Source organism: Pteropus vampyrus, unplaced genomic scaffold (assembly GCF_000151845.1).
Source record: "Pteropus vampyrus isolate Shadow unplaced genomic scaffold, Pvam_2.0 Scaffold335, whole genome shotgun sequence".
In the NCBI taxonomy this organism is placed as follows: domain Eukaryota; kingdom Metazoa; phylum Chordata; class Mammalia; order Chiroptera; family Pteropodidae; genus Pteropus; species Pteropus vampyrus.
Genome location: NW_011889116.1, coordinates 2632352 through 2646302, shown reverse-complemented (window position 1 = coordinate 2646302; position 13951 = coordinate 2632352). Strand labels below are relative to the sequence as shown.

The following is a 13951-nucleotide window of genomic DNA, read 5'->3' as shown; positions in this document are numbered from 1 at the left end:
CACATTCGTAATAGTAACCACACACCAAAGATTCAGAACTGAAGTATGTAACATAAAACAAGAAGGACCAGATGGAAAATCCACAAAAGCCAGCCAAAACAATCAAACAAACAAACAAAAAACAGAAACACAAGGACAAGGAAGTAATGGAAACACCAAGCTACCAGAAAGCAAAAGATAAAATGGCTACAGTAAAACCTCATATTTCAATAATCACCCTAAATGTAAATGGAATGAACTCACCAATAAAAAGACACAGAGTTTCAGCATGGATCAAAAAACAAAACCCAACCATACGCTGCCTCCAGGAGACACATCTCAGATCCAAAGACAAATATAGACTCAAAGTAAAAGGGTGAAAAATGATATTTCAAGCAAATGGCATTTAGAAAAAAGCGGGAGTAGCAGTACTAATATCGGACAAAGTAGACTTCAAAATAAAAAATGCTAAAGAAAGATACTGAGGGACAATTCATGATGATAAAGGGTATCATACACCAAGAAGACATAATACATATTAATATCTATGCTCTCATTCAGGGAGCCCCAAAATATACAAAGCAATTACTAACGGAACTAAAAGGAGAAACAGACCAAAACACTATCATAGTAGGGGACCTAAATATCCCACAGTCAGATATGGACAGATCATCCAAACAGAAAATCAATACGGAATTAAAATACTTAAATGACACTTTATGACCAACTGAACATAACTGATATTTACAGAGCTTTTCATCTTAAAACAGCTGTTTATACATTCTCCAGATATGCGAGTGGGCAGTTTGGGTGGTTTTTGTTGAGTTTTAGATATTCAGCTTAATGTTGTTTCAAGGGGAGATATCTGGAGACACTTCATCAGGTTTCTCCATTTTAACTATTTTTAAGTGTATAAATCAGTGCAACCATCACCACATTCATTTTCGGAAATTTTTCATTTTCCCAAATTGAAACTCCATACCCATTAAACAATAACTCTCCATCATTCCTTAACCAGGCCCTGGTAATCACTAGTCTATGTTCTGTCTCCATGAATTTTACTGATCTAGGTACCATATGTAGACAAAAATGGGGTTCTACCGAAAATAACTTCACATGGTGATCTGATCATAAATTCCTAGCTGGGTAGGACATGGTGGACACTCATGCCTGAGACATATAACTTTTTTAGTAAAATGTTTATCTAAGTAAAACCTGTCCATTGTTTCTGTGCATCTGTATTAACACATCTTTGAAATGTCTCTTTTCAGACATCCCCTGAAACAAAAATCACCCTCAAGAGAGCACATAATCTTGTTAACTATCCTGTAATCTAATCCCTGCCTTGCTTTCTCCCCATTTCATGTAATCTTCCTTATGCTCCTTCCTTAATTCTAAATGCAAAAAAAAAAAAAGTAGCTGCAAACTAGGTGTATTCTCCCTTTAGCTTAAATACATTTTTATAAAGCTATTTACAGATTTGGATGTTCTTACATCAGCACTCATGTAAGTTAAATCAGATAATAGTTGCCTCATATCTGGCTTATTTCACTTAAGAAAATGTTCTTAAGGTTCATCCATGTTGAATTTAATTTTTTATTGTGGTAAATATACATAACATAAAATTAACCATTTTAACTATTTTCAAGTGTGCAGTTCAGAGACTTTAAGTACACTCACATTGTTGTACAACTATCAATGGCACCAATCTTCATAATTTTTTCATCTTCTCAGACACTTCATACCTATTAAAAAATACCTCCCCCATTTCCACTAACCTCTGTCCTGGAAAGAACCATTATACTTTCTGTTTCAATGCATTCGACTACTCTAGGTACCTAATCATAAGAGCAATCATAGATGTTTTCCTTTTTATGACTAGTTTATTTTACTTTGCATAATGTCTTCAAGGTTCATCCATGCTATAACATGTATTATAATTTCTTTTCTTTAAAGTCAAAATAATATTCCACTGTATGTATATACCACTTTTTATTTATCCATTTACCTACTTGTACTTTTTGGTTATTGTGAATAGTGCTGCCATGGGCATGGGTATAAAACTATACTGTCTGAGGAGGAGGTGGAGGAAGACAGTGGACTAGTTAAATCATTGTTAGTCTCCTCCCAGGTCTGCATTGAAATTACAACCAAATTATAAAATAATCAACATGGAGAATCAATGTAAGTCCAGCTGATGGTAACACCTACATCTGAAAATATAAAGGAGCCACATTAAAGCCAGTAGGAGGGGCAAAGTCGTGAATTGGGCTAGACCCGCACCCGTGGGTAGTAGAGGAACACCAGGAGGGAGAGCAAGGCTGCAGAGGCTCTCCCGAAGGAGAGGGGGTCCTGGTCTCATTTGAGGGCTCCCCAGCCCAGGGTCCTAGCCCAGGGAGGAGGAGATTCCTATGACTTAGACTGTAAAAACCAGCGAAGATTCTGGCCGTATGGGCGAGAACGAAACCCTAGATGCTCCTTTGAAGGACCAGCGCACAGGCTTTCAGACCTGTGGAAGCTCATCCAGGATACCGAAGGTGGGTCAGAGGCTCACGTGGGATTCATTCTGAGAAAGACTGCATCACCTGGAGCCAGAATGAGGGCTGGAAGGGCAGTCACCATTGTACCTTAGTCTGACCTCTCTACCTGGCAATCTACAGATGGAACAAGCTTGCCAATGCAGACCCTTCCCACAGAGCCAGTAGGAAGCTCTGGCCAGAGGGAATCAGCCAGCCCCACTCAACCTGTAGATTGCCCGGGGCTTTTATTACTGGATGGCTGACAGGCCCTGTTCCAATTCAGGGCTAAGCATTCACGGCTGGCAGCCAGCACTGTGAGCCCCATTTCTGAGATAGGGTCAGGCAAATCACTGCTGCCAACATGAACTTGAGTGGATATCGAGGATGTGTGGGCCAGTCCCAGACAACAGCTGGTTGTGCTGTGATCTGGGACTTCTATGTGAACGTGCAAATGGTTACCAAAGTTGCTGCAAGCCTGAGGCTATATTGATCTGACTGCCACTGTCTCTCTGAGACTCTGCCCCACCCTACCCACAAATTGCCGCATTATCCAGGCAGCCCACTGAAAGTGAACTGCCACAGCCCTACCCCTCCCATCTCCTGATCTCCCAATTCACCCAGGCAACAAATGTTGGCTAGCACCAGGTGGGCACTGCATGAAAATAAGCAGCAAACAGACCTCTGCTGCCTGCAAGAGTTGCAATATTGTGTCTGGGGATCTCAGGGGTCTGTGGTACCACCCCAGACAGCAGCTGGTCTCACTGTGATCTGGGAACACCAATGCCAGGAACACCAAAGCACAGAAGTTACAGCAAAACTGAGGCTGTATTGGCCTCGCAGCCCTTATCTCCCTGAGATCCCATTTAATCCAAGTAACAAAGTGCCTGCAACCCATTGACAGGCAGCCTACCATGCCCTGTTTGGCTCTGGGGTTGTGCAGTCAGAACAGGCAACAGATCTTGGCTAGCATAGTGAGTGTATTTTGATGAAAACAGTTGTGCTGACTGGACGAGGTACAATATCTTTTGAGGGGATTGCAGGGGTGTGTATTGGCCTGACAGCCTATGAATCCCTGAGCTCTTGCCTCATCCAATACACAAAATGCCCACTGCACATTGATATGCAGCTGCCCCTGCCCTGGGGAAGCACATTCAGGACCAAGGTGGGCAGGAGCTGACCTTCCTATAAGTGGAAACTTGTACAGGGAGCCACAGCGACAGTGATGGCACATAAACTGATACTGCAGTGGCAGGCGGAAATTTATTCAATAGACCCAGGAGACTCCCAGGGTCACTGCACCACACAGCACACATACCACCCAGAGGATCATCCAGTTTCAGAGACTTACAGGCAACTGACAGGCAGTGTCAGGCCTTCAGGAACACTGGTACCTGTGATAATCTGCCACAGGTCAGTGACAGAGGGATAACCAACCACTGCCTACAACGTTGTCTCTCCCACTTACCTATAGATCCAGCATAGGCAACAACCATCTATGGATAGCTTTGTAGTTCCCACCAGGTATCCCTAAGCAATCAAAAGCAGTGGCTGACCTTGGTCTATGGGGAAGCCCCTCACAAAGGGCCACAAAACCAACACATCTGGAGGCTGACACCAGACCACAATGAAGCGATTCCTGACTAGTCCCAATAGTGGTACACACAAAGGGTAGTTTCAACAAGTACATATGTCTGATAGGGCAAATCGCACACAGTGAGGTCAGCCCCCATATAGCAACACTTAACCTGTGAGTGTAGCCAATTACCACAATTATTCAGCCTGAGTGTTAATCCCATCCACTGATATATTAACAACAATAAAGACTTGGAAACAACAGAAGATCACACATAACTCACACTAAGATCACGTCCAGAGCCCCTGGCGTAGGGAATCAGGGAGCGTGCAACACTGGGTCACACAGGACACCTTCCACATTAGGCAATCTGGCCAAGTCCGAAAGACAAAACAAATATTCCTGACACATAGAAGCTAACACAGAGAGGCTAATAAAATAAAACAAAGAAACGTGTCACAAATGAAACAACAGGAGAAAACACCAAAAAATAAGCTGAACAAAATAGAATCAAGCAACCTACCAGAAACAGAGTTCAAAATAATGGTTATAAGATGCTCAATGAACTTATATGGGAGAATGGATGAGCACAATGAGAACCTCAATAGAGAGATAGTAAGCATAAAAAAGGACATAGAAGCCATAAAAAAGAACTAGACAGAAATGAAGACTATAATAACTGAAATGAAGAATGCACTAGAAGGATTCAATAGTAGATTATACGAAACAGAAGATGAAATCAGCAAATTGGAAGACAAGGTAACAGAATATACTCAATCAGAACACCAAAAAGAAATTTTTTTTTAATTAGGATAGTTTAAGAGACCTCAGTGACAATATGAAGCATAAAAATATCCAGATCATAGGAGTACCTGAAAGAGAAGAAATAGGGCAAGGAATTGAGAATCTATTTGAAGACATAATGTCAGAAAACTTCCTTAACCTGGCAAAGGAATTAGACATACCAGTTCAGGAAGCACAGAGTCCCAAACAAGAGGAATTCAAACAGATCTACACAAAGACACATCATAATTAAAATGCCAAAGGTCAAAAACAAAGATAGAATCTTAAAAGCAGCAAGAGAACGGCAGCTAGTTACTTACAAGGGTAACCCCATGAGAATATCTGCTGATTTTTTAATAGAATCTTTGCAGGCCAGAAGGGAATGGCAAAAAATATTCAAAGTTATGAAAAACGAGAATCTACAACCACAAACACTCTACCCAACAAGGCTTTTGATTAAAAAGGAAGATGAGATAAAGAGCATCCCAGACAGGAAAAAGCTTAAAGAATTCATTACCAACAAGCCAGTATTATAAGAAATGTTAAGGGACTTCTGTAAAAGGAGAAGGGATAAAAAAGAAAATAGAAATAACAAATACGAATAATAAAATGACAGTAACAATGTACCTATCAGTAATCACTTTAAATGTAAATGGATTAAATGATCCAATCAAAAGACATAGGGTAACTAAATCGATAAGAAAACAAGACTCATGTGTATGCTGTCTTCAAGAGACTCACTTCAGATCAAATGACACTCACAGATTGAAAATAAAGGGATGGAAAAAGATTTTTCACACTAACGGAAATGAGAAAAAAAAGCTGGGGTAGCAATACTTATATCAGATAAAATAGACTTTAAAACAAAAACTCTAATAAGAAACAAAAAAGGGCATTACATAATAATAAAGGGATCAATAAATCAAGAGGACATAACTCTAGTAAACATATATACACCCAACGTTGGAGCACTCACATGCATAAAGCAGTTATTGACTGACATAAAAGGAGAGATCAACAGTAATAAACTCATAGTAGGAGACTTTAACACCCCATTGACACCAGTGGACAGATCTTTCAGGAAAGAGTCAAAAAGGAAACAATGAGCCTAAAAGGCACACTAGACCAGATCACTTTAATAGATATTTTCAGAGCATTTTACTCCAAAGCAGCAAAAATATACATTCTTCTCAAGTGCACATGGAACATTTTCTAGGATAGACTACATGTTAGGACACAAAGCAAGTCTCAATAAATTTAAGAAGACTAAAATCATATTAACCATCTTCTCTGATCACAATTTTATGAAACTAGAAATCAACTACCAGAAAAAAACCTGGAAAATACACAAACACATAGAAGCTAAATAACATGCTACTAAACAATGAATGGGTTATTAATGAGATCAAGGAAAAAATCAAAAGATACCTAGAAACAAATGAAAATGAAAACACAGTGACTCAAAATTTATGGAACACAGCGAAAGCAGTCAGAAGAGTGAAATTCGTAGCAATATAGGCCTACCTCAAGAAACAAGAAAAAGCTCAAATAAACGATCTAAACTTACACTTAAAAGAACTAGAAAAAGAACAGCAAACAAAGCCCAAAGTGAATAGAAGGAAGAAAATAATAAAGACCAGAGCAGAAATAAATGAAATAGAGTCTAGAAAAACAAAGCAAAAGATTAATTAAACCAAGAGTTGGTTCATTGAAAGGATAAACAAAATTGACATACTCTTAGCCAGATTCGTCAAGGAAAAAAGAGAGAGGACTCAAATAAAATCAGAAATGAAAGAGCAAAAATAACAATGAACTCCACAGACACAATGGATCATAAGGAAATACTATGAACAATTATAAGCGAACAAATTGGACAACCTGGAAGAAATGGACACATTCCTAGAAATACACAATGTCCCAAGAATGAGTCAAGAAGAAACAGAAAATTTGAACCAACCAATTACCACCAACGAAATAGAATAGTTAATCAAAAGTCTCCCAAAAATCAAAAGTCCTGGACCAGATGTCTTCATAGGTAAATTTTATAAAATATTCAAAGAAGAATTATCACCTATTCTTCTCAAAGTATTCCAAAAAAATGTAAGAAGAAGGAAGGCTCCCTAACTCCTTTTATGAGGACACCATTACCTTGATTCCAAAACCAGACAAAGACATTACAAAAAAGAAAACTAAAGGCTAATATCTCTTATGAACATTGACGCAAAAATACTCAACAAAATATTAGCAAACCGAATTCAGCAATACATTAAAAATATCATACACCATGATCAAGTCGGATTTATTCCTGGGATGAAAGTTTGGTTCAATAACTGCAAATCAAATAATGTGATATACCACATTACCAAATCAAAAGATAAAAACCATATGATCATATCAATAGATGCAGAAAAAGTATTCAACAAAAACCGTCATCCATTTATGGTTAAAAACTCTCAGCAAAGTTGGAATAGAAGGAACATACCTAAACATAATAAAGGCAATATATGACAAACCTACAGCTAACGTCATACTCAATGCAGAAAGGCTAAAAGCATTTTCCTTAAGATCAGGAACAAGACAAGGATTTCTGCTTTCACCATTCCTCTTCATTGTATTGGAAGTCTTAGCTACAGTAATAAGATAAGAAAGAGAAATAAAATACATTCGAATTGGAAAGGAAGAAGTAAAACTCTTGTTATTTGCCTAGGACATGATATTATATATAGAGAACCCTAAAGATTCCACCGAAAAACTGTTAGAATTGATCAATGAATTCGATAAATTAGCAGGTTACAAAATAAATATTCAAAAGTTTGTGGAATTTTTATACACCAAAGATGATCTTTCCAAAAGAGAAATTAAGAAGACAATTCCATTTATAATTGCATTGAAAACTATAAAGTACCTGGGAATCAAATTATTTAAGGAGGTAAAAGACCTGATTTCAGAAAATTATGTCATTTCAAAAAAATTGAAGAAGATAATAATGATTGGAAGCATATACCATGCTCATATCATTAAAATGGCCATAGTATGCAAAGCAATCTATAGATTCAATGCAATCCCTATCAAAATACCAATGGCATTTTTCAGAGAGCTAGAACAGATAATCCTAAAATTTATATGAAGCCATGACAATCTTGAGAAAGAAGAACAAAGTTGAAAGTATCATACTACTTGTTATCAAACGATACTACAAGGCTACAGTATGGTACTAGCATAAAAATAGATACATTGATTAATGAAACAGAATAAAGATCCCAGAAATAAATCCATGCCTATATGCTCCCTCAATATATAATAAAGGAGGTAAGAATATACAATGGGATAAAGATAGCCTCTTCGATAAATGGTGTTGGGGAAATTGGACAGATACATGCAACAGAAAAAGAAACTGAACCACCTTCTTACACTGTATACAAGAATAAACTCAAAATAGATTAAAGACTTAAATGTAAGACCCAAAACCATAAAACTTCTAGAAGAAATCATAGGCAGTAAGTTTTTGTACAGCAAAGGAAAACATCAACAGAACAAAAAGACAACTGATTTATTGGGAGAAGATATTCACTAATGATGTATCTGATTAGAGGTTAATATCCAAAATATATAAAGTCAAACAACTCAACAGGAAAAAAACAAACAATCCAACTAAAAAGTGGGCAGAAGATCTGAACAGATACTTCTCCAAATAGGAAATACAGATGGCTAAGAGACATATGAAAAGATGCTCAAGGTCACTAATCATCAGAGAAATGCAAATTAAAAGCACAATGAGATACCAACTCATTCCTTTCAGAATGTCTATCATCAATAAAATAAAAAAACAAGTGTTGTGAAAGATGTCAAAAAAAGGAACCCTTGTACATTGTTGGTGGTATTGCAAATTGGTACAGCCACTATGGAAAATAGTATAAATGCCTTTCCAAAAATTAAAAATAGAGATACCTTTTGACCCAGCAGGTGCACTTCTGGGTATTTATCCAAAGAAAACCAAAACAATAATTCATAAAGATCTATGCACACCAATATTTATGGCAGCACAATTTGCAATAGCCACAATATGGAAGCAAACTAAATGCCCATCAACAGACGATTCGATTAGAAAAAGAAATCATGGTTCATATATACAATGGAATATTACTCAACCATTAAAAAATGAAATAATACCATTTGAAACAACATGGATGGACCTAGAGGTTATTATGCTGAGTGAAATAAGTCAGATAGAGAAATATAAATACCATATGATTTCACTTATATTTAGAATGTAAGGAACAGAAAGAACAAACTAATCGAAAACGAACTCACAAATATAGTGGACAATTTGGTGATGGACAGAGGGGAGTGGGGTGGGAGGCTGGGAGAATGGGGTGATAGGTTAAAGAGGTACCAATTAGTAGTTGCTAGATGGTCACAGAGAGGGGGAGCATGGCATAGAGAATGCAGTTAGCATTAGTATGTCGGCTAGGTTGAGGGCCAGGGGAGGGAGGGAGCAATTGTGGAGATCATTTTATGAACTATATAGACATCTAACCGATGTACTCTATACTTGAAACTAATTTAAAAAAAAAAAAAAAAACTATACTGTCCAAGGATCTGCTTTCAATTCTTCTTGGTATATATCCAGAAGAGAAATTGTTAAATCATATGGTAATTCTGTTTAAATTTTTGAGGAACTGCCTTTATGTTTTCCACAGCAGCTGCACCATTTTACATTTCCACCAGCATTGCAGAAGGGTTCCAATTTTTCCTCTTCCTCACCAATACTTGTTACTTCCTGTTTTGTTCTGATTTTAATAATAGCCATTCTAATGAGTGTGAGCTAGTATTTGGAAACTTGTGATTCTGATTTGTATTTCTCTTATGTTTAGAGATGTTGAACATATTTTCATGTGCTTATTGGCCATTTGTATATCCTTTTTATATAAATGTCTATTCAAGTTCCTTGCCCATTTTAAAATCGGATTTATTTTTTTAGTTGCAGGAATTCTTTATATATCCTGGATATTAATTCCTTGTCAGCTGTATGATTTGTTAATATTTTCTTCCAACATACATGTTGCCTTTTTACTCGGTTGATAAAGTTCTTTCATACACAAAATTTTTTATTTTGATGAAGTACAATTTATCTATTTTTCTTTTGTTGTCTGTGCTTTTGGTGTTATATCCAAGAAATCACTGCCAAATCCAATGTCTTGAAGTTTTCTTTCTGTTTTCTTCTATTTTATCATTTTAGCTCCTATGTTAGCCTTTGACCCAATTTGAGTTCATTTTTGTATATGGTCTAAGGTAAAGGTCCAACTTCAATCTTTTGCATGCGGATATTATGTTCCATACTATAGACAATCCTTTCCTCATAGAACAGTCTTGGCTCTCTTATTGAAAATTATTTCACTATATATGTGAGGATTTATGTCTAGAGTCTTTATTTTGTTTAATTGGTATATATGTCTGTCTTTATGTCAGTGCCATGCTATTTTGCTTACTGTAGTTTTGTAATAAATTTTGGAATCAGTGAAGTGTGAGACTTCCAACTTGGTTCATTTTCAGGATTATTTTGGTTATTTGGGATCCCTTGAAATTCCCTATGAACTTTAGGTTGGATTCTTCTATTTCTACAAAACAAATGTAACATTGAAAGAAAATAAATCATATGGAATCTGTAGTTTGCATTGTGTAGAATTTACATCTTAACAGTATTAAGATCTTTATTCCACAAATCTGGGATGTCTTTCTTTTTATTTATGTCTTCTTTAATTTCCTCCAGAAATATTTTGTAGTTTCCAGTATACATGTTTTTCACCTCCTTAGTTAAATGTAGTCTTAAGTATTTTATTCCTTTTGATGTTATTGCAAATTAAGTTGTTTTCTTATTTTCTTTCAGATTGTTTATTGTTAATGCATAGGAGCACAATTAAATTTTGCGTGTCAATTTTGGATCATGAAATTTTTCTAAAATTGTTCATTAGTTTTGACAGTTTTGTGTGGAATAGTTATAGTTTCTACCTATAAGATTATATCATGCAAACGGTGATAATTTTACTGATTTTTTTACAAAATTGGATTCCTTTTATTTCCTCTTCTTGCCTAATTGTTCTGGTTAAAACTTCAAGTACTCTGTTGAAGAGAATTGGCAAAAGGAGACATCTTTGTATTGTTTCTGATCTTAGGAGAAAGTTTTTCAGTAGCAGTGTGGTTTTCTTATATAGCTTTTATTATTTTGAATAAGTTTTCTTCTATTCCTAGTTTGTTAAATGCTTTTATCATGGAAAGGTGTTGTATATTATCGAATGCTTTTTCTGTATCAATTAAGATGATTATGCATTTTTTTATTGATATTGTTAATGTTACATTGACTGACTGTCATATGTCGAACCCTTTTTGCAATCCAGTAATATATCTCACTTGCCTTACAGTATAATTCTTTTAATATGCTTCCTAAATCAGTTTTTAGAAATTTTTTGAGAATTTTTGCATCAATATTTATAAGGGATATTAGTCTGTGTTTTTTTGTAGTGTCTCTCTTGGGTATTGGTATTAATATAACATTAGCCTCAGAGAATAAGTGAGGAAGTCCTTTCACCTCTTCAATTGTTTAGAAAAGTTTCAAAAGCATTGGTGCTAATTATTCTTTAAACTTTTGGTAGAATTTACTAGTGAATCCATCTGGTCCGGGGCATTGCTTTTCGGGGAGATTTTGATTACTGATTCAATCTCCTTACTAATATAGGTATATTCAAATTTTCTATTTTTATCATAATTCAGTCTTGGCAGGTTATGTGTTTCTATTATTGTCCAATTTATTAAATTTGTTTGTTTTGTTCTTGCAATATCATTGTTCATAGTACTTCTCATAATCGTATTTATTTCTGTAGAACCAGTAGTAAGGTCCCCACTTTTATTTTTATTTTTAGTAACTTGGGTTTATCTTTCAGCTCAGTGAAACCAAAACGTGAAGTCTAAAGCATTATTATAAAGTGTCTGGATAAACACTGAAAGAGCGCCCCAACACAGAACCAATCTGTAAAGACATGTTTTTTTTTCTTTTCTTGCCTTGCTTTGCTTTGCTTTTTCCTTCTTCATTCCTTCGTTCCTTCGTTCCTTCGTTCCTTCGTTCCTTCGTTCCTTCGTTCCTTCCTTCATTCCTTCCCTCCTTCCTTCCTTTCTCAAGGAATATAAGGAAATCTTTCAAACTACTAGGTAATCACGAGCTAAAGGAACAGAGATTTTATAGACCATACAGAACATAGAATGCAGTCTTTTCCAAAATAGTTCAAAAAGCCACTAATCAAACTACTACAACTTTCAGCAAGCAACAACAATAAAAATCCTGAATAAAGGGAATAATCTGATTTCCACAGTTAAATATTATGCAAAATCTCCAGTTTTCAACAAAAAAATTGTGAGGCAAGAAAAAAAAACAAGAATATATGTCCTGTAAAAAAGTAAAAGTAAATAAATAAACAGAAACTGAACCTGAAGAAACACAGACATTGAACTGATTATACAAAGACTTTAAGTCAACTATCTTAAATAACCTGAAAGAAAATAAATTATGAACAAAGAACTAAAGAAAATCAAAAGAATGATGTTTATACAAATAGAGATTAGTAAAATATTTAAATTATAATGAGAAAGCAAAAAATAATAAACAGGGCCTAAGAGACTGCAGGACACTATCGAGTGTATCAACATACACAAATTTGGACTCCCAGAAGAAGATGAAATCCTGAGAGGGGAAGAAAGAATATTAGAAGAAATAATGGCCAAAACGTCTCAAATTTGATAAAAGACATGAATATTCACATTCAAGAAGCTCAGTAAATTTCCTGTAGGATAAATACAAAGTTATCCAAACCAAGATACATTATAATCAAACTGTTTATGAATGAAAAAAGAAGAGAAAACTTTTAAATCAACAAGATAGAATTGACTCATCTCATACAAAGAATCCTCAATAAAGAATAACAGTCAACTTCTAATTAAAAAAAAAAGCTATGGTGGTCAGAATTCAGTGAGATGACATAGCTAAAGTGATGAAAAAAATAAAAATCAAGGATTCTATATCTGACAAAATTATCCTTCAAAAATAAAGGAGAAATTAAGATAATCCCAAATAAACTGAACCTGAGGGAGTTTTTAGCTGGAAGACTGGCCCAACAGGGCCAGAGTTTTTAGACTATTCTATATATTGCTTTATTTGGTTTAAAAATACTTTGTTGAGGATTTTTGCATTTATATTCATAAATTATATTGGTTTGTAGTTTTCTTGTGATGTCTTTATCTGGCTTTGATATCATAGTAATGCTGGTCTCGTAGAATAATCTAAAAGTGTTCCCACCTCTCTCTTTTTTAAAAGAGCTTGAGAAGGACTGGTATCAGGTCTTCTTTAAATGTTTGGTAGAATTCACCAGTGAAGCCATCTGGCCCTGGGCTTTTCTTTATAGTAAGTTCTTTAACTACTGATTCATTCTCTACAGTTGAATGGTTATTCTAATTTTCTATTTCTTCTTGTAGCAGTTCAGTAGTTTGAATCATACTAAGAATATGTCGATTTCATTTAGGTTATTTAATTTGTTGTTTTTCAAGTTTCAGAGTACTCCCTTATATGACTAGTTATTTTTTTCTGTAAGTTCTGTAGTCATGTCCTTTGTTTTCTGATTTTAGTAGTTGTTTTCTCTTTTTATTCTTGATCAGTCTTGCTAAAGTTTTGTAAATATTGTTGATACTTTCAAAATAGCAATTTTTAGCGTTGATTTCTCTTTTTTATTCTCTATTTCATGTATTTCTTTTATTTATTTTGTTCGCCTTTTTTATTTTTGCTTTTATTTTTTATTTTTGCTTTTGTTTTGTTTTATTTTGTTTGCTTTAGGCTTAGTTTGCTTGTGTTTTCAATTTCTTAAGTTGAAAAGCTATGTTATTGATTTGAGATTGTTTTAAAATACAGGTGTTCACAGCTATACATTTATTTCTAAGCATTGCTTTCATCACATCTCACAAATTTTAGTAGATTGTATTTTAATTTAGATTATTTCAAAGTTCTGGCCAATTTTTCCAAAGATTTCTTCTTTAACTCTTGGTTATTATACACACA

General features: G+C 35.1%; 1 pseudogene; it reads left to right on the top strand.

Moving 5' to 3' along the window:
- Positions 1-2429: 2429 nt before the first annotated feature.
- Positions 2430-13951, top strand: part of LOC105304259 — a 25566-nt pseudogene continuing 14044 nt past the window's right edge.